This window comes from Marmota marmota, unplaced genomic scaffold (genome assembly GCF_001458135.2).
Source record: "Marmota marmota marmota unplaced genomic scaffold, marMar, whole genome shotgun sequence".
NCBI lineage: Eukaryota > Metazoa > Chordata > Mammalia > Rodentia > Sciuridae > Marmota > Marmota marmota.
In genome coordinates, this window is record NW_026005794.1 from 1 (window position 1) to 5,946 (window position 5,946).

The 5,946-nt window shown below is 43.7% G+C and overlaps 1 long non-coding RNA gene across 1 annotated transcript; it reads right to left on the reverse strand.

The window, feature by feature from the left end:
- Positions 1-6: 6 nt before the first annotated feature.
- On the reverse strand, positions 7-5,717 carry LOC125614686. Its single transcript, XR_007345255.1, has 3 exons — positions 5,473-5,717; positions 1,426-1,740; positions 7-1,342 (listed from the first exon to the last, which is right to left on the reverse strand). It is a non-coding gene; the product is annotated as an uncharacterized LOC125614686 (long non-coding RNA).
- Positions 5,718-5,946: the final 229 nt, after the last annotated feature.

Consider the following 5,946-nt stretch of genomic DNA (forward strand, 5'->3'; position numbering starts at 1 on the left):
TGAGGCAAACAAGTCATAAGAATCCAGACGTGTGAGGGTCCAGTGTTCAGCCCACATTGCAGCTAACATTTGTTCTGCCTGCTCTGCAACTAACATTTCTCCCTTTTTGTTTTTCTAAGTGGCTTGGGGATGGTGTAATTCAAACTGGCTACTTCCTGCTGAGAGGGGGCGGTGTGGGGCCTACCTGGGAGAGAGGGGGAATGTTCGGGGAAAGGCTTGGGAATACCAGAGCAGCTAGAAATAACACACACTGGCTATGGACAGTTATCCAGGAAAGGTCAAAGTCCATAAAGGTTCCTTGAAGCCATAGGTTGAGCAGTGGAGATCCTTGGTATCAGCCATTGGTCCTGTGGTAAGGACTCTAGGAAATATCAGAGGTGGTTTGGTTGAATCCAGTAATGTTAAGATGATGACCTGATTGCAGCCAGTGGAAGGGCAATCACTTTGACCCATAAACTGAGAGTGGGTGATGCCATCCTGGTGCTATATTGCTTGGATGTAGAAATGCCATCTACATACATACATACATACATACATACATACATACATACATCTCGCTTGAGCGAGATTAATGATTAGTATAAGAAGAAGAGAATTGGCAAGAAATTTTGTGATTGGTGGGTGTGGTGGAAGTCCAGAACTGGACATTTGGAACAAGTGCCTTTTTAAGGTGGGAGACATGGTACCAGGGATAGTGACCCAGAAGCTTGGCTGCCATTGGGGTAGTAAGTATGACTGTATGGGGTCCTGTCCAGGGGGGTTCTAACAATTGAGGTTGCAGTTCTTGAAGTAAGACTGAGTCACCCAGTTGAAGAGGATCCAATTCAGTTTGTGGTTGCACTGGAATTTAGACAATGAGTGGCGCAGGAAGGCACCAGATTGCATGTTCCCCTAGGAGTTTGTGTGGAAGTGTGATAGAGCAAATAGGATACAAGGGGAGGAGGAGTGATTGGAAAGCTTTGGTTGGTTAAGAAAGTGCACCCATAGAGTTGCTCAAAGGGGCCTGAGTGAGCTCTAGGGGCTGCCCAAATTCCAGTGAGGGTCAATGGCAGCAGATTGGGCCAGGAGAGCCTGAGTTTAAGAGCAAGTTTAGTGAGGTGATCCTTGAGAATGCTGTTAGCTCTCTCAACCTTACCCGAGGACTGGACTCGGTAGGGGATGTGGAGCCTCCAGGTGATGTTGAGGCCTTTGGAGAATAATTGAACAACCTGAGAAGTGAAGGCTTGACCATCATCTGACTGGATGGAGGTAGAAAGTCCAAACCTGGGAATGATCTGCTCAATGAGGATGGAGGCGACAGTGTCAGCACTTTCCCTGGAGGTAGGGAAGGCTTCTATCCAACCTGAAAAAGTATCAATGAAAGTAAGTAGGTAGAGAAGTTTTTGTGCCTAGGCATGTGAGTGAAGTCGATCTGTCAGTCTTCACCTGGCTGGTAGCTCCTCATCTGATGCGTGAGAAGTTTAGGTTTGATGCTTCCTTGTGGGGATACAGTACAGCAGACAGAACATGTGGAGAGGACCTGCTAGAGAGTAGTTCTCATTCCTGGGAAGTGAAAGAGGGGTTGTAAAAATTGGAAAAGGGGTCAGGGAGAGTTTTAAATGGGGGCAGAGTCTCTGGAGCTGGAGGAGTTGGTCATGAGTCATAGGTCTTCATCTTGGGTATCAGGGATTGGTAGTCTTGAAGGAGTAATTGAATGACTGACTGGTTTGTGAATTTGTGTATCTGATCTTGCAGGAACTTCTGTAGACAATTTAACAAACATGGTCCTATTAGGAGAAACATAAAGAGAACTAATAGGGGTCCTGCAAGGGGGAGGAGCCAAGGTCATACATGAGTGAACATTCCCCATGGAGACTGTTGGCCTAGTTGCTGTCTCCTCTTTTCTAGCTTTTCTTGTCCTTCATTACACCCACAAATGACTGTGTTTTGGTTTAACTATTTTGGGTAGGTGTTTAAGATCAAGCTGGTCAAAATGGACTTTGTTTCTATCTATTGTTAAGAGTAGGCTGAGTTCTCATATGGGTCACTCATCTGGGACTTGAGAGCAGCTTCTTAGTTCTGCTAGTGCCATTTGCACTAGGATGGGTCCAGGACTTACTTGACCATGTGGCTTTCCTTAAAAGCATCAGGGATGTCTCCTTTCTCCAATGACCTTCCTATTCACAGCAAGTGCACTGATTGGCTTTTTATTCTCCGGTGTTCTCATTACTCTCCCTGATTGGGAGATTATGTGGCCCAGAGTTGCAAAGCTCTTTAGAGAAGTTCCTTGTTTATCTGATTGCAGCCAGATTCAGAGGGTAAGAGCCAAATATTGGTTTTATTTGCCCTTTTAATTTAATTTTAATTTTAAGTCTTGATCTTAAGCATCTAGCAAGTCAGTCTCACCCATCTTAAATTAAGAGTACTGGGCTTTAACTAAAGTCTGGCCTACCTTGGAGTCATTCTGACATGTAGTAAGATGGGAGGCAAAGCCTTATCTCAGGTAAGGTGGGGCTCTTTTTAAATCTGAGGTAAAGTGTTCTAGTATTGAAGCTGATCTTTGTTTTTTAAATATCATTTTATGAAGTTTACATATACTGCTGCTCGAGGTAACATGAATATTAGCTAACACAATATAATATTATATTTAAATTGTACCCCAGTGTATAGAACTTATATAATCTTATTGATAAAAGGTCCAGTTATAGAACATTAAATGATATAAACAAATCTCCAATATGTTATTCTTATAAGCCTAAAATTACCATGCAACCTTTTGGAGAATACCAGCTTGATATAATTCTCTTTTGAAGCTTCTACCTTAAAGACTTATATACCTGGAAAATATGAACGCATTTAATATACAAAGAAGAGCAATAGCACCACAATTACATCGATGTTTTTATATTAATCAAGTTTAGCTCTTAAAGAAATAACATATTACAATATTACAAAATAACAGTTGTTTTTTAGCCACAGTTGTATAATCCTTAATTCCTTCAAGATTATTTACACAAAATCTTCCGTATATAACCAATTTACACAGACCTTCTTTATCACCTACTAAAACCCTCTTATTTACTTAATCACACAGACTCTCTTATTCCAGAAACACTTTTTTTCCCTTCTATTAAATCCATACCTAGAACCTTCTGATTTCTCTTTTTGATCTATTAACCCCTTCTTTATTCACATTTTGACATAATCCTTGTAAATTTCTGAATTTAGGCAAATTATTCCATTTTAATAAGAAATATTTTGTTATTTACAGTACACAGTTAATCACATCTGTTTACCATTTCATGAAAACATAAACAGGTTTAAGTATATAGAATTATAATGTTGTAGGGATGGACAAGGCAAGGCACCACAGATAGCACTGAAGATGGGCAAACAATTTTAACTGGCTGCAGCCAGGCTCAGAGGTCACAGCTTCTGCTGCAATCAATCAATCAATCTCCTGAACCCCAAGTTCAGGTAGTTTTGGAAATTTATACCCAGCATGTAAGAGGAGGGACTCAGAAGTTCACAGTCTGCAGAAGATCACATAAAAGCAGTTTTTTTTTTTTTTCACTGTTCTGGGCAAGTTAACCCTTCAAGGACACCTGAGAAGGGGAGAGCTTTTTTTTCTCTTTCTTTCCTCCCCCTGCCAGCAGTTACCATGGAGCCCAACAGGTAACTTCTCTTATCTTAGAAATGGAGACACCTCTATGAATCCTCAGCTCAAGGCCAGAGGGCTTGTTTACATATTTTTGTGAAAAACTAGGGAGGAGGTGTCTAGCATCTGGAGTTCTGATTTTTCCAGGCAAGTGGCCAAGTAAAACCAAGCAACACAAAAAGAGGAAGCTTATCTACATTAAATTTTGTTGTAGAGACTCTTTTGCTGATAGTCCTAAAATCAGCCTTGGTGAAGATTTCTGGAGAAGGTCAGTTAAGACTTTTCTGTGGGCCTGGGGGTGGGGGGAGACAGGAAGGTGGGGCTGAGAGCAGCTCAGGTAGACTTTAGAATGAGGAAGGAGATGTAAAAAAATAATGGGAAAGGGGTTTGGGACTTTCCCTAGCAAGGAAAACTTGAGCAGTAGAATAGATAGAGCAGCGGGGAGTACAGGAGCGAACATCCCAAAAAGCCTGTAAGGGACTTTAAATTCTTAGTAACCTTGTTTTAGTGATAACAAAGCAACTTTAAAGGCTATTTTCACCAGATATAAGATAGGGGTCTGAGGGCCCTCCTCAGCTCATTTGAGCTTTGGGTTAGCCAGTAAGGGGGCCTGGTGGGACCAGGTGTGGTCACAGACAGGAGAAGAGAGGAGTGAGTGGATGGGGGATTCCTTTAGTACCTGCTACCTCACACAAGGGGACAACAGTTTGGGGAATGGTGGTGGTGTTTTTGATCTAGTAATTGGAAGGGAGAAAGCATGTTATTGAGGCAGGGGTGATGGTGGAGGGGCTGGGGCAGAAGGTTAAGGGTGAGGACCTATTTGAGCCAGGCAATAGAGTGGAGGTTCATCAGCAGGGTCCAAAGTAGTGGATGAGTCCAGAAGAAGAGAAGGTTGGGGGGTCAGTGGTTGGGGGGGTTGGAATGCAAGCTAGAAGAATGTGTAGATGTTTTCAAGAGGTGCAGAGAGCAGGATTGGATCAGAGCAAGAAGAAAGCTTGGATATAGGGGATGTTTATCCATTTTTTCGAATGCTCAGAGTAGTTGTAGAGACCCCTTAGAATGGAGGGATCCAGAGATCCAAAAGGAGGTCATTTGCTTTGGTTGTCTAGGGGATAATTAGGCCAATCCTAGGTGCTATATTTAATCAGTTTGTGGGGTTTGATGTCCGGTGTCAAGGAGAGTGTCTTGAGGTTGTCTAAGAGACATTCTAAGGGAGAGTCAGCAGGCATAGAGGATGTATTGCCCATCTTGCAAACATTATATAGGGATAGGAGGGAGCTGATTTATTGTCAAAAGGAGCATCCCCGCTAGAGCCAAAAATCAGGCACTGCCTAGTGGCAGGTTCGAGCTGCAGAGATTGGTCATCACCAAATCCTGATAGTTGAGGCTTCCATACTGGACAGGGCCAGGGCCATGGGAGACCTTGGCCAAGGCTTTTTGGGACTCCTCCTGGAGAGGCTGGAGACTCCCAGGGCCAGAGAAGGAGAGTGGAAGGGGAGGGTAAGCATATCTCTAGCAGCCGAGTCTTAAAGGTGAGAAGACTTTATGAGGGACACCGAGATCGTGAAGGTCTAGGTGGGATGTGATTTTCCTCTCTGTTATGTGTTCTTGAAAGTTAACAGTCCTTTGAAGATGATGTATGAGGTCTATGCCAGGGAAGAGGAAGGGAAGGAATTTTGAACCCAAGAGTCAAATCTGCCCAAGGAGGGAGTCCATGGGGACCATCATGGACTTGAAGGCTTTGATGGGGTCTTTTCCTCCCCACAGGTGGGCGAAGAGGTCAAATCCTCCTGACACCACCATTGGGTTTAGGACTCCAGAAAGGGGAAACTCACCAATCGAAGGTCGGTGGTGGATGTAGTTCTGGAGGTCAAAAAAATGGGTTCAGGTCATCTGGTGACTGGCACGTCCGAAGGAAGAAGGACCCAAAAGTGGGTTTTCACCCTCTTCCTGGGTTTCAGTACTGGATGAAAGGAAAGTGACCACGACACTTAGAGAGACCAAGAGATCTTTATTGCGGTGGTGTCTGATTAACAAGGAAAGAAGAGAAAAAAGAGACAGAGGGAGAGAGAGAATAAAGAGAGAGAAAGAGAGGAGGGCCCGGCAGGAGAGAGTTTTTATAGCCAAAATTAATGGGGTCTTATTGGCGTACAGTGATTGGATCATACAGTAGTTGCTAAGGGTGTCATCTTCTGCCTTCTGGCAGAGGGGTCAGGGATCAGATGTGGGTTTCCTTTACACCAAAGAGGTGGGTGTCCAGTGTTCAGCCTTGAGTGGGGTTGAGTGTTCAGCCTTGACGCAAACAAGCC